This window comes from Homarus americanus, unplaced genomic scaffold, assembly GCF_018991925.1.
Source record: "Homarus americanus isolate GMGI-L3 unplaced genomic scaffold, GMGI_Hamer_2.0 scaffold23578, whole genome shotgun sequence".
In the NCBI taxonomy this organism is placed as follows: Eukaryota; Metazoa; Arthropoda; class Malacostraca; order Decapoda; family Nephropidae; genus Homarus; species Homarus americanus.
In genome coordinates, this window is record NW_024733231.1 from 1,587,433 (window position 1) to 1,601,844 (window position 14,412).

Here is a 14,412-nt window from a genome sequence, read left to right on the forward strand (position 1 = left end):
TCCGTATAAATGCTAACCGGATAATGGTCTAGGAGAGAAGGTCGGGTTAATCAGCGTGGGTGGTCGCCTTGTTCTGGTACCTAACCTTAAACTCCTACAACCAAATCACGTTGAAATGGATTTCTACCCCAGTGAAGCTGTCAAGATCATTCAGTATAATTAAGTCCCAGTCATCAACATTTCTATACAATTAATGGGCTATCGAATTGACGCAGATTGGAGAGAGAAATAAGTTGTAAGGGAAATATACACAGCGACATACCTTATATTTTTCAACACCAACACACACATGATGGCGTCTGTATTTTATAATCCTTGACAACTGGATGTATTAATTTAGGAGCATTTTGTAAACGTTAACTTCCGTCACACATCCACTAAACGCCTCGACCGTCTCACTACTGGCCGGCTCCCTCCCTCCACGTCTGGCTGTCTAAAGTTCATCCACATCTCCACCACACACTGAACCATCTCCAGTACGAACATACGCTCTTGTGGTGTTGAAGCACATGATACAAAGCGTCACTTGCGAACCTTAGTAATAACACTTAATCGGATGGCTGGCGTGGCCATATTTGTTTTGCTTAATTTGGCACCATAAGAAAGGACTGATACCTTCCAAAGTGACAACTGAGAGCTTGACTCCCAGACACTGAACCACCCGATCGAAACTTCTATCTAACCGACTCTCTTGTAATGATAAGGACCGGATATTACATGTAAATGCTCACTAGCAGAAAAACTGAGTTGCTTCTGCAGGAAATAATGGGAAACGTTTTTTATTCAGCTGATCAACAAAAATCACAGATGGTTCAGAGAAATGTGGCTCCAAGCTCGACTCCTGATTCAGCGCTTCGTTTGTGGTGCCCAGCCACTCAGAACTCTCGATACAGATTCAGCGCTTCGTTTGTGGTGACCAGCCACTCAGAACTCTCGATACAGATTCAGCGCTTCGTTTGTGGTGACCAGCCACTCAGAACTCTCGATACAGATTCAGCGCTTCGTTTGTGGTGACCAGCCACTCGTGCAGATCTTTAGTATCTCTTTCTCCATTCGGAACCAGCCACATTCACTAGAAGAGGCCGGGTGCCCCTTACTACTGTGAAAACAACAGACTAGACCCAGACATTTCTGACCCTCATACCCCTTACCAGTTAACATATACTGCAGAACACCCTGCTGTAACTTACGTTAAGGGCAGCTGATATGGCCACACAACTGACAATGGAAGCATCATCTAGGGTTTGGAATGTATGGTTTCACCTTAAGGAAGACCCAAGCAACCTTGATAGAGGTTGGAATTTCGAAGAAGCCAAATGTCAATAACAGATTTGGAATATGGTTAAGAACATTTTCTTTCTTGTGGAACCTGTCCACTTTCACCACCTCTTGGAATCGGAGCTCTTTCAGAAGCTTCTCCTCCGAGTATCGGAGCAGCTCCTTTGAGAATACCTTCCCTCGACACTGGTTAAAGGTAGCATGCAGAGTACAGGAGACTGGAACATCAAGTACTGTACCTCAAATATGGTACAGAGTTCAGCACTCCTCGGGGAGACCTCCACTAGGAGGCTACCATCTTGCTGGGAGGATATTTTTGGTTCTCTCCCACAAATTGTTACTGTATACCCGTGAACATAAAAAATCTCCAGGTCCATTACAGACTTGCCTTCCATGGTATGGAGTATTAGAGATTTTGTAAAATCTACCTGCTTGAATGCCTAGTAAGATCTTGCGGGTAGAAGCATCATGGAGAGTGCCAGGGCCAGTGGGCCTCTTGCAGCTCTTATACTTGGGTATTTGTCGTGACCCAGAGCCATTTTTCTCAATCTGATAGGGCTGCAATGTAGCAATTGATGATCCATAGGAGGGTCCAGGGACAGGTGCAGGGTCGTCAGTGGGAGTATCTGGCCGGTTATTTGGGTTTGTTTTTGGCACTAAATTACTTCATTCCCCCCATCCACCACGGAGCCCAACAAGGGGAGGTCAATGCTAGAGGTAAGACCCTGGTAACCCCAGTGGTAGTGAAGGAGTATAACGGGTAACCGCCAGGGGCCAAGACAGCAGCTCCTAGACCATATGAGTGCCAGGTCCCCTGGTATCTGCTTGACCCTAGCCACACTGTGACCAGCCGATTGACTTGATCGGGCCCAACCAAGTCACCCTGTCAAGCTGGAATAGGGGAATAAAGAGGTGTTGCTATCTGCAGGGTGCAAGATGCAGCGTCGCTCAACCTCCAGGACTCCTTGTCTTCAGGCATTATGGGACAGCAGGCACAGCAAACACGTGTGAGAGTATTGCAGCCCCAGTGGTCTGGGCTGAGAACGATGCTGCCAGTCTGCACTCAAAACTGGCAGCAGGATAGGAGCTTTTTGTCTGGACCCTCCCCGGTGACCTACCCAGTTTGGGAAACCTTTTCCCTCCCTCCGAAGAGGGAAGGAAGGGTGGCCAAACCCCCCTCCGGTACTGCTCACGAGGTCATCGGGACTTGCAAGGTGACTCCCATCGAGGGGAAGCTGGCAGAATTATCGCTCAAATCCTCCTAGAAAGACTTCTTCCAGACAGAAAACTTCCTCCCAGTATATTAGTGTGGCTTTACACCATCATGTGGCACCACTGACATGATCTTCGCTGACCGCCAGAAACAGGAAAAGTACACAGAGCAGCGCTGTGAATTGTACATGGCCTTCATTGCCCTTACTAAGGCCTTCGACTTGATCAACAGACAAGCCCTTTGGCAGACCTTCAGTCATTTAGGTTACCCAACAAAATTCATTATCATTGTAAGGCATAAACGGCAGTCCTGCACAATTGCACCCAGTCTGAGTTCTTCCCCATCCAAATAGGGGTTAAAAAAAAAAGGATGTGTAATGGCACCAACTCTCTTTTCCATTTTCTTGGCTGCCTTCCTTACTTGTGCCAGTGCCAATTTAGCTGCTGGGGTGGATATCCAGTACCGGATGAAGGATCATGTCAATATAACTCCAGGCAGGAGCAAAGGTTTCAGCTACTTCCATCACTGAACTTCAGTATGCAAATGACCTCACCCTTGTCACTCACACTGAACATCGGCGACCTACAGGAGATCCTGAACATCTATGCAGATACACATGCACACTTTGGCCTCGAGGTGAAAGTATTAAGACTCAAATTCTGTTTCAGCCTGCCCCTGGTTCAACCACACCATCCAGGTTAATGGTACTACCCTAACTAATGTTCCACACTTTTAGTATATTGGCTCCCATTTGTCCACCATAGCGGACAGCGATGAAGAAATTCAACATCAGAACAGATGTAGAAGCCTCCAGTTTCTTGTAGAAGTACCTGGTACCCTGTAGAATTCCACAACAACCTGTAAAAGCCCCAGAACCTTGTAGAAGCCTCCAGAACCCTGTAGAAGCCTCCAGAACCCTGTAGAAGCCCCCAGGACCCTGTAGAAGCCCCAGAACCATGTAAAGCCTCCAATACCCTGTAGAAGTCCCCAAAAACCCTGTAGAATCCTCCAGTGCCCCATAAAAGCCCCTGGTGTCCTGTACAAGCCCCCAATATCCTGTAGAGCTGGAAGGACCCTGTAGAAGCCCCAGGATCCCAAGGTCCAGTAGAAGCCGTTAGGACCACGTAGAAGCCCCCAAGACTATACAGGAACCCCGAGTGTGTAGGAGCCCAATAGATCCTGCAGTTACCCCCCAGAAACCTGTTGAAATCCCTAGAACAATGAAGGATGTCCCAGGACTCTGCAGGAGCACCCATGATCCCGTGGAAGTCCCCAAGACCCTGTAGAAGGTCTCAGGATCCTGCAAGATCCACCAAGACCATGCAGGAGGCCTCAGGACCCTTCAGGAACCATGGGGGAGCCCCAGAATCATGCAGGAGCCCACACAGGTTCTAGTGACTTGTTAGGATAGGGCTAACCCCTTGGACACATATAAAGTCGTGACAACAAATTTCTCCCAGAAAAAAACTTTTCGAGTAACCAAACCTCTCGAAGAGTTGATCCATACATCAAAATTTCACAAGAGGACTTAAAATTTTGAGTTAAATACAGCAATGTTCACAAAATATATATGGGATAAAATACCAGAAATGAAAATGTACATTTATTAGTGGAAATTTCTCCTGCAGATACCAACAATACCACCTCTGCTTTCTGCTCAATTTCACTATCAATTCCAAATAACAGTCATCTTATTATGTGATAACAGAATTAATATTTTATAACATATTTACTGAGGAATCAATGAATATTAGATTTCTGTTTAATCAACTCCACAATTGTAATTGTATTACTAAACAATGCCTTCCTTAACTATCAATGCCTACAATATTCTCAATCACTGAGAGAGAAAACGATCACTGCACTTTATGAAATTAAGTTAACTTTGGAGAAAATCCTCTAAAGCTATTGGAACAGGCATGTGCTATTAGATAATACAGTATGCAGTTGTTTCACTTTTCTAACACTTTATGAATGAACCATCAAACAGATTTACAGATAAATGTGTTTTAAGTTTCCTGATGTGACCCACTGAATAAAAATGGAGTTCTTATATTGTCATTGCTGGTGTGCTACATTTTCAGTAACAGCTACTGCAATCATGTGCCCTTATGGTTGGATAGATATATGGCGACACAGTTGGCCCATTCAATGATAACACTCACCAATATTTACACGGCGGGTTTGATTAAAGCAATATGAATCGTGTTATACTAAATCTAAATTTTTAACTTTTATGTTGTATAAATCCTGATGTAAGTTGTTCAATGCTCTAGATATCTTATATAACATGATTTGCTATCAGCTAAAAAATGCCAAATGATTGTTTAAAGAAAATATACCTTAGGAGTCAGGATAATATATTTTTCACAATACTGAAATGAACCATTCTGGCTTCCTATAAGTATTACGATGTTTGTGAACTTGAGAAAGGAGAACATTATAACAAAATAATAACTTAATGTTGAATAATGTGAACTACTTACTGAATATTACACCATAACCAACCACAAACCTTTTCTCACAGTTTCTTCATATACAAGTGAATGTGTCTTGTTTGATACCTTCAACTGCCACCAACTTTCTACATCTTTGAACCTAAATTCTTTACATCTTATTCACTGATGACAATAAACAAATGTTTGTATTATTCAATAGAAACATAAAATAATATTTCATGTACATGTAGTACCTTCAATCAGTAGGCCATAATAAAAAATGAGAGCTAAAATTAAGAGCTAAAACACACGTCCAACAATTTACATCAATCTACTTGTAAACAGAATATAATGAAGCACCAGTCTGTCTAAAAATGTACAATATTATATATTTCATCCAGTAGTAATGCACTTTTCCTTTTTTCCTTACATCACAAGGCTTTGCATTTGATTGATTTTATAAATTAAATGAACTGGAAAATAAAATTGCATTTGATTGATTTTATAAATTAAATGAACTGGAAAATAAAATTGCATTTGATCCCATTTCAATTTTAAATAAAAAACTATTTTGTACAATGCTTTCTGCAAACCCAGTAACAAAATTAAAACAAACACTCATGCTTATTGGAAGAAATATAAAAAAAGAGCAATATAAAAATACAAAATTTAAAGTACTTACATATAAAGGTGGGTAGAACCACCAACCCATCTTATTCTGCTATCTATTTCACATTAACTTGCAGGAACACAACTACTGTACAACTGTAGTTTATAATATCTCTTTTTAAGGTGTCTCAAATAAATAATGCTGACAGAGGAAAGTTAAACATGTGTGAAATGTGTGTCAACTGTGCTACCAGTATGAAAGGTAAGTTCAAGATATCTTACTAGTCGGCATAAACTTTGGAAATGTAACATTAATTTACAAAGAGTACTGTATAAAGAATTAAGATGCATTTTAGGAAGAGAGAAAGACATGGTACGGATCATAGCATCAAGTTATAAAATGGTACACCACAGTATGACAAGTTTTATGTTTAAGGAAGAGGCTGATGCCCGAATTATAAACATCTTTTGAAAGTTTTGTGCGGTATAAACTCATTCCAATAAAATTAATTTATAATATTGGAATTAGTTTATTTTACCGCCACACCACCCCGTTAAGTACAGTATTGCGGTGTCCCTCATGACTCATTTAGTTTAAAACTTGGGTTGAAACACGACGACCCGCTTCAAGGGAAGATGTTGTTTAATAATACAGGCGTAAGACTTACTGAAAGGTACCCAACACCTGAATGTGTGAAAATATTACATCACTAAATTGTAAACACATAAAAATAATGTATAACAATGTTATTATTAATCAATATATTTAACAAATGAATTAACAGTTGCCAAACACTAGGTCAAACATGAAAGCCAAAAAAGAACAGGGAGTTACACTTTCAATACCTGAAGCTTGTACATTCAAAGGATAGTTCATAGAAAGCAGGTACAGTACAGTTCACTTTTGTTTAGCAAACTTAAGATTTGTGCTGGCTTCAGTAGCTAAACAGCAGAGAGCCTGTTTTATTAATCTCTAAGATTTTAACCATCATACTTCATCTCTCACTAAAGAAATTAAAATGGTCAAAAGTCACCCATACATACATAACAAAAAAACAAGGGGAGAGAAAATGAAGTTATTCTATCAATGATTTACCAATGTCTTTTACCAGTTTAAGTGGTGAACAAAACAAAAATAATTTTGGAGCTAGCACATATACAGTGGTACCACCTCCCAGTAACCTTGACAATCACACCCTACTACTTACCCAGAAGATCTAGGTGTACTGTATACGGTAATTAATAGAAACAGTATTCTGGTTAGAATCCAGAAGTATGACCCACTGACTGATGCACCATCACACACATGGCTGAGGCAAAAATGGAATGCCATTTCTCTGCACTGACACTATGGAAATCTATAGAGTACTGAAAACTACCAAGAACCTATTTTATCTGAACTAAGAATTAGACTTAATTCAAAGAAGACCAAAACAAGGCATGCATTTTTTAATTTTTCTAAAATTAATTCTATACAGTATATGAGCTATAAGTGACAATACAAAACACCCTTTCCATGTCAAGGCAGAATTCAGGGGGTAATGCAACACTTATACTTTCATACAACTATGTTATCTTGCATGTTATTCATTTATTACATGTACTTCCAGAGACCACTAACAAGAGTAGAGGATTGGATTCTATCCTCTTATAAAAGCCCCAATACAACCTTCAGCAACTACTGGGTATACTTAATGATGGTGCACTAGCCTCTGACAAGGTGGTGGAGGTACGGTAACCCACTAACCACTGAATACAAACAATTGGGATCAACACCTGCCAGGCAACCTTACATCATAAAATGAATAAGTTAGTATGGAGATAAAAAATATGCCAATTTCTTCATTTTTAAATATATACAGTAAAGCTCTGAGTTCCAACATGTGGTGATTCGCATATAAATTGACAAATTAACGTCGATTTAAAGCGATTCAATTTAATATTGATTTAAAGCGACACCCACAATTAAGGACAATGTTTTAATTCAAAGCGAATCTTTCCTATTTTGCGCAAGTCAATCTGGCGCATCATATTTTAAAATTCACGCCTAATGTTTCTCTGGGCATGCTACACTGTCCTAAGGGCAAAGCTGTACTGTACATGGACTCAAAATAATGTACTAAATGATTACTAAAACTTTTTCTAGGGCAAACTATAGCATGATTATATTCAAATTAATCACTATCTTATAAGAATTCCAGCAAAGTAAATTATATTCTCCCAGGTCAGTTCAGTGACATAAACTCAATCTAAAGGACATAAATAAACAAATACATACTTCACTAGACCTTCAGCCCCAACTGTCAAACATGTCACCTCCTCTCCCTCCCTCCCAGCTAGGTTTTGGTGGTTATACAGTAGGCTTTTAAGTTTTTATCTTATATAATATCACAGACTAAAGTTAGGAGAATATAATTTGCATTGCTAGAATCATTGCAAGACGGAGGATAATTTGCATATCATATATTTTGCACAAAAGCCAAAAAATGTAGCCATTTGAAATTAGAACTAAAATTTGTATGTTTAATGCAAACTGTAGCATGTTTATATTCAAACTAATCACTATCTTATAAGAATTCCAGCAATGTTAATTATATTCTCCTAGGTCAGTTAAGTGACATTTTAAAAGAGAAAAACTTAATCGCTCTTAAGGATAGATAAATAAATAAAGAAGCACTAGACCTTGGCATCAACTGTCAAACATATCACCTCACCTTCCCCCCCCATCTTTCCATCAGCTGATCGCTAGTAGTTAGTAAACAGACTGTTTCACGTTTCATATTTTAGCCGTGTTTGTTTTAACATAAAACTGTACAGTGTACTAACAATGTTTTGTCTTATTCTAGATGGAATGAGGTGCATCTGGGTAGACTCTCAGTGTTTTTAGTATTTTGTGTTTCTCTCAAGTACCAAACTAAATTATTCCATTGATACAACACTTTGATTGAGTGCGAATTCGGTTTAAAGCGACCTCTCTACTGTATTTAAGCACCTTGACAAGGGTATTAGTCAAGTGAATATTTCACAGGTATTGGGAATGGCAAAATACAGAGAAAACAATTTGCATGAATGCTTATGTGATTAAGACAAATTCTCAAAATGTGACTCTTCTCTAACACTAATGTTGAGTGTTATTGTTCAAACGTCGTTACTACAGTATACGGTTTCCACACTAACCTGGCCCGTAGGCCCCGTCCCTCTTCTATATTAATTGAAGATTGGTTTATGGAAACTTCAAATTAAAAGAGTCACAATTGGTAAGCAAACCTGTTATTATATCTAAAATAGCATTAAATATACGGCTTGTCAAAATGCAAATAATTTCAAGGCATTAGCAGTTCAGAGATGATGTTAGAAAATTTTAAATATTTATTATAAAAGGTTGATATAAATACAGTACATGCTTATATACACGCAGTCTGGGGGGGAGAGGGGTAAAATGCTCAGGGGAACCAATCAGTTATTTGCAATTATAGACGACGGGCGGGGCTTATGGGCCAGTTCAGCGTGGAAATACTATAGTAAAACAGAACATGCCTGTATTCATTAGTATTATATAATTACTGTACATTATTATATACTACAGTACACTTTGTACCTTAATGTGACTATTCTGGGGAACTGGTAATATTATTTTGTGGCCAGGAATGTACCTTCTGTTTGTAGCATTAAGATTAGACACTAAAAGATCTGATACGTATATGACAATTCAATTTATGACAATAGACTGGCAAACATTTCCCCATTTAGCTTTGGGCTTTTACTGTGCTCTTATTACCTCTGCCAATACTTCTATTTTTCATTTATCTATTCCTCTCCCCACAGCGATGAAGTCAGCTAAAGTTACCATCCTTCTGTATTTCATTTATTTATTTTTTGGTACAGTACAGTATACATGAAAATGCCCCATTTATCTCACAGCCAAACTAAAAGGTATACTTCCTCACAATACATAAACGTTGTGGCTGAAATGTTTGAGTCAGTTGATACAGTCATCATTTACAGACAATCAATAGCAATACTTCATTTATATTATAATTTTTTTTTTAACATTATTTTCCACTGTACAATGGTCTCCCAAATTGTTCTTTCGTGATATACCAGCAACTGTACTGTACTGTACAAGCTAGAATGAGAGCAAACTAGTATTGGTCACAAGCTGAATTAGTGAAGGCTGTTATAATTCTCTCAGTGCATGAGCCAGTTGTCAGAATTGGTTCTCATGCAGTTGATGAATGTACCTAACCTAACCTATGTATACTCACATGCACATACAAACAGTCTTACAGTTGGTAACTTCTTCCTTTAATTCCTCAAAATTAATTCAGCAGCTAAAGATCTTAAAAAAAAAAAAATCTTTAGGTTCTCAAACTAAGTTACTAGAAGATAAATTGTTTGTGTGTACCTCCCTACCACAAACCATTATTAACTGGAGTATAAAAGAAGTGGTTAAACCTAACACAAAATAACAAAAATAAATATAAAACTCAAATGAATTTATAAAATATTTGATATACAGTACACTAAAAGTAAAATCTATTGGTTATTTCTTTGTTACTAAAGGTTTTACACGGTAAATATGCCATATTGTACAGTACAGTACTGCTTAAAATGTGTATCACATGTATCGTACCAAAACTCATGAACATGACTGTCACTGATATTGTACCAATATACAAAACACAAGTGTTGCCTTACTTGTTATTGTACCATGTCACAGTCATAACTATCACTCATATTGTACCATCGCTCCAAAATATGACTGTTGTTTTAGAAACAAATTACCATGTTAACTTATAACTGAGAGGATTAAAAAGACAAGAAAGCATGTTTAAGCAGAGGAAAAAATAATAAGTACAGTAACTGCAATGTCATAAGGAACCCTTCTTTGGTGCATCTTCAACTGAATCTAAAACAACTACACAAATTAATTCACAATACATTAATGACTGTAATTGATATACTGTACTGTAGGTTACAAAAACCACTAATAAATACAGTACGTACTGTAATTTTTTTGCAGTGGGATGGTGTGAACTACACCCCTCCATGATAACCTGGCCCATAAGCCACTCCCCTCTTCTATGAAAAATGCCAATTGGTTCATACAAAATGTTCATGTAGCTGTCCATTTACTCTAGCTAAATGTGTTCACAATTGGTAAGCAGACCAGTTATTACCTAAAATAATGTTAAATATCTGGACTACCAAAACATTAATGATTTCAAGACTATGTTTGGTATCAATTGCTTCTGTTTGCTTTGTTTGGTATAAAACAAAGAAATAATGAAAAGGCTTCATTTGTAAGCTAATTTTATCTTTGACTTTGACCTTTTATGATAAATATTTGAAATTTTCTGACATCCACTCTGAAGTGCTAATGCCTTGAAATCATTTACATTTTGATAGTCCAGTTATTTAACATTATTATAGAGAATAACAGGTCTGCTTACTGATTGTGAACACATTTAGTTTGAATAAATAGACAACTACACCTATATTTTCCATGAACCAATCAGCTACAGTGAACCCTCACTTTACGCGGTCAATTGAACCCACGGCGGCCCGCGTAAAGTGAGAAACGCGTAAAGTGAACAACATAACATATGGGATTCATTGAAATAGAGACCGGGCCGATCCCCAAACTCCGCTTTTTCAGACACAATACCTACGTTGTAGTAAAAATAACTTCTTAATTTTATGATGGTATGCACACACAATCAATAATTAAGAGAAATATCAATAATATTAGGTTTTTTAACACTTCCATTAGTAGAAAAGATGGCTGGGCACACGGGGATGGGGGGTTGGTTCCGAGGCAGAAGGCAAATTATTGGCCTTCACCTGTATGACTTGTATCAATTGTATCACTATCCATCACAGAGGCTTGCAGGGCCTCTTTGTCAAACCCCTCAAAGTCCATATAAGTCCATAGCCTCACTATCATTATCACTGACTTGGGCCGGCTGTGGTGGGTAGCGGGTGAAGAACTCGGTAATGTTTTGATGACTGGGCGACCTTGTGCGCACCCTGCTCGCGCCGCTCTCCGCGTAAAAGGGTACACACACACTGCGGAAAGTGAGCATTCCGGTTTCGGCAGGGTACCGTGTAAACGCGGAAACGCGTAAAGTGGGACCGCGTAAAGCGAGGGTTGACTGTATTTGTAGCTATAACAAGGGGCGTGGCTTATGGACCAGGTTAGCGTGGAAACACAATAGGTTTTTAGGAAAATCTGCAACTGCTTCCCTAATTCAAATGAGGCAGGCAGTTAACACAATATATAAACATTAATAAATACTGTATGTAAACACCTATTTACTGAAACAAAAGATCAACCATGCATTTTTCAATACTGTATCTAAAATAAAATGAATTTTCTTGTACATCAAGAACCTTTAGTTTATACAGCATAATTCATAGTTTGCAGTTATGTCATGCCTACCCAGCATGTTAAGCGTGGTCCACCATCTTGGAGGTATAAGAGTTACTGTTTGGCAGTTAAGATTTCATAATATCAATGCACTTATGCTGCAATGGGAGACCCTGAGGAAAAATAGTTAAAAGTGCTAAACAGAAGCATGCAGATTCATTAGACACCATTTCTGGACATGATACCGTGATCAAAGGCAAAGACCCATACAAAATTCCAAGTGAGTGGTAGACCGATGTAAATCAATGGCCAATGGATTACCTACCCTGACATAGTGAACTACCTCATAAATACCCAAAGTGTATGCACTTGAAGAGTTGATAGCTTACAAATCTCTGGATTCTTACAATCATTTCGTCAGTGGATAGGTTAAGGAAGTGAGGCATGTGAAATTTGGAAGCAACAGATTGTTGATGTTTGGCTTAGTGAAAAATTCTTAGGTAGGTTTATCAGTTCTTTTTTATCTGTTTATGGTTACCTGGTCACCGCATCACCCACAGATTTATAGATGGTTTTATTAACCTTTAACATTCATATATACAAAATTAATTTTCTTGTGATTCACACACACCTCCATTCTGTCATACCTGCAAAGTTTTATAAAACATAATTTTAAGTAGAATAATGTTAAGAACAGAAAGCGAATTATCTGAAGAGCAAATTGCATTTAGAAAGGGAAAAGAAACTAGAGAAGCTATAGTACTTTGAGAATTTTGAGTGAAAGGGGTTTAAAGGTCCTAAGAAATTTGTAGTACAGTAAGTCCTCATTAAACGTCGTAGTTACGTTCTTGAAAAATACAACGTTAACGGAAACAACATTAACGGAATCAATTTTCCCAATAAGAAATAATAAAATATGCTAGTTACATTCCTCAGCCTTCCTTTGCCCCATAAAATACATTACATATACATACATTCAATGGAATTTTTTAGAAAATATATATTATCATCCAAAAAGATAATTGAACTAAATAATTTTGTATTGTACTCATTGATGGGCAGAAGTGGAGTGAGTGTGTGGTGGGTAGCGGAGAGGGGGAGGGTGGCGGGTCACTGAAACCTCCATTTTCGTAGCAGGTTAATAATCAAAAAGACTTAACTTAAAGACTTTAACTTAAATTTGAGAAAAAGGGCAGCTGAAAGGCTTTACATGGCAAGGACTGTTGTATGGATCAGATGCATGGACACTTTCAGCAGACACCAGAAAGAAGTTGGAGTCACCTTTGAAATGTGGTGTTATAGATGAATGCTAAAAATAAGTTACACTGACAGGAAAACATATGAAGTACTAAGAGTAGCAAAAACTTCAAAAGAAATACTTGAAATGTACAGAAAAAGAAAAATGAGATACTCTGGTCATATAACTAGGGATAAGGGGATAATAACAGAAATATTAATGGACAAAGTTGAGAGTAGGAGGGCCAGGGGAAGGCAGAGACTGGGATGGATGAATGAAATTAGAAACTGAGTCTTCAGAGATATTCAAACCCTTAGAGTATTAGTGAAAAATAGTCCAAGAATGTTTAGAGTGGAGGGCTGTAGTCACCAACCCTCAGATGTGAGGACAGTACTCATTGATTAAAAAAAAATAAATTCCCTTTCCTTTCATATATTAATTATTGTAACAGCCAAAGACAACACACCAGTTTACCATCATGCATGGTTCAATATTTATCAGGCAAATCAACCTCACTTGTTAACAGCATCGCTTCGCTATAAATATTGACTACCCCAAAGACGGCGAATTGGTATAGATTGCAATGTATGCTGGTTACTGGTGACGTCATCTGCAAGTTAGGAGTAGATTAGCGACACCTTGCCCTGGAATTATTATAATGCTTCTTTGTGATGAGTATTCAAATTAATTTAGGATCTTCCTTTACATTATTTTTTGGAATTCTTGGATGGACTGACAAATAAGAATATCAATAGTGTAAATTAAATTCATACTGAAATATGCTTCTGTGGGTTTGATTAACAAAGGACGCTAAAGAAATTATATACATTTACCCTCATCTTATACTGCATGAAATAGAGATTTAAGATGTAAACATACTCATATCAAAATCAGTCAAATATGCACACAAGTTCAAGCAAGATAACTATCATACACTTCCATCCTCTACACACTCCAGTTTTCTTCAAGATATACATCTAGGAAGGCCATGTTGGTATGGTTCAAATGGAAGTGACACATTATCAATTTTACACTGACCTCATTTAGAGCAACACTTTATGAAAATATCCCTAAGTGAAGAAAAGATAAATACAGTAAATAAAACCTCCAAGAAATGGCATCTATGCAAGGTTGAAGTATAAATAATACATACCCGGCACTCAGGTCTTAAACAAAAATATAAATAACTAGGCTAATGGAGTCAACGGCAAATCCCTTATCCGAAATTCTGAAAAAATTCTGAAATCCAAAACACATCTGGCCCCAA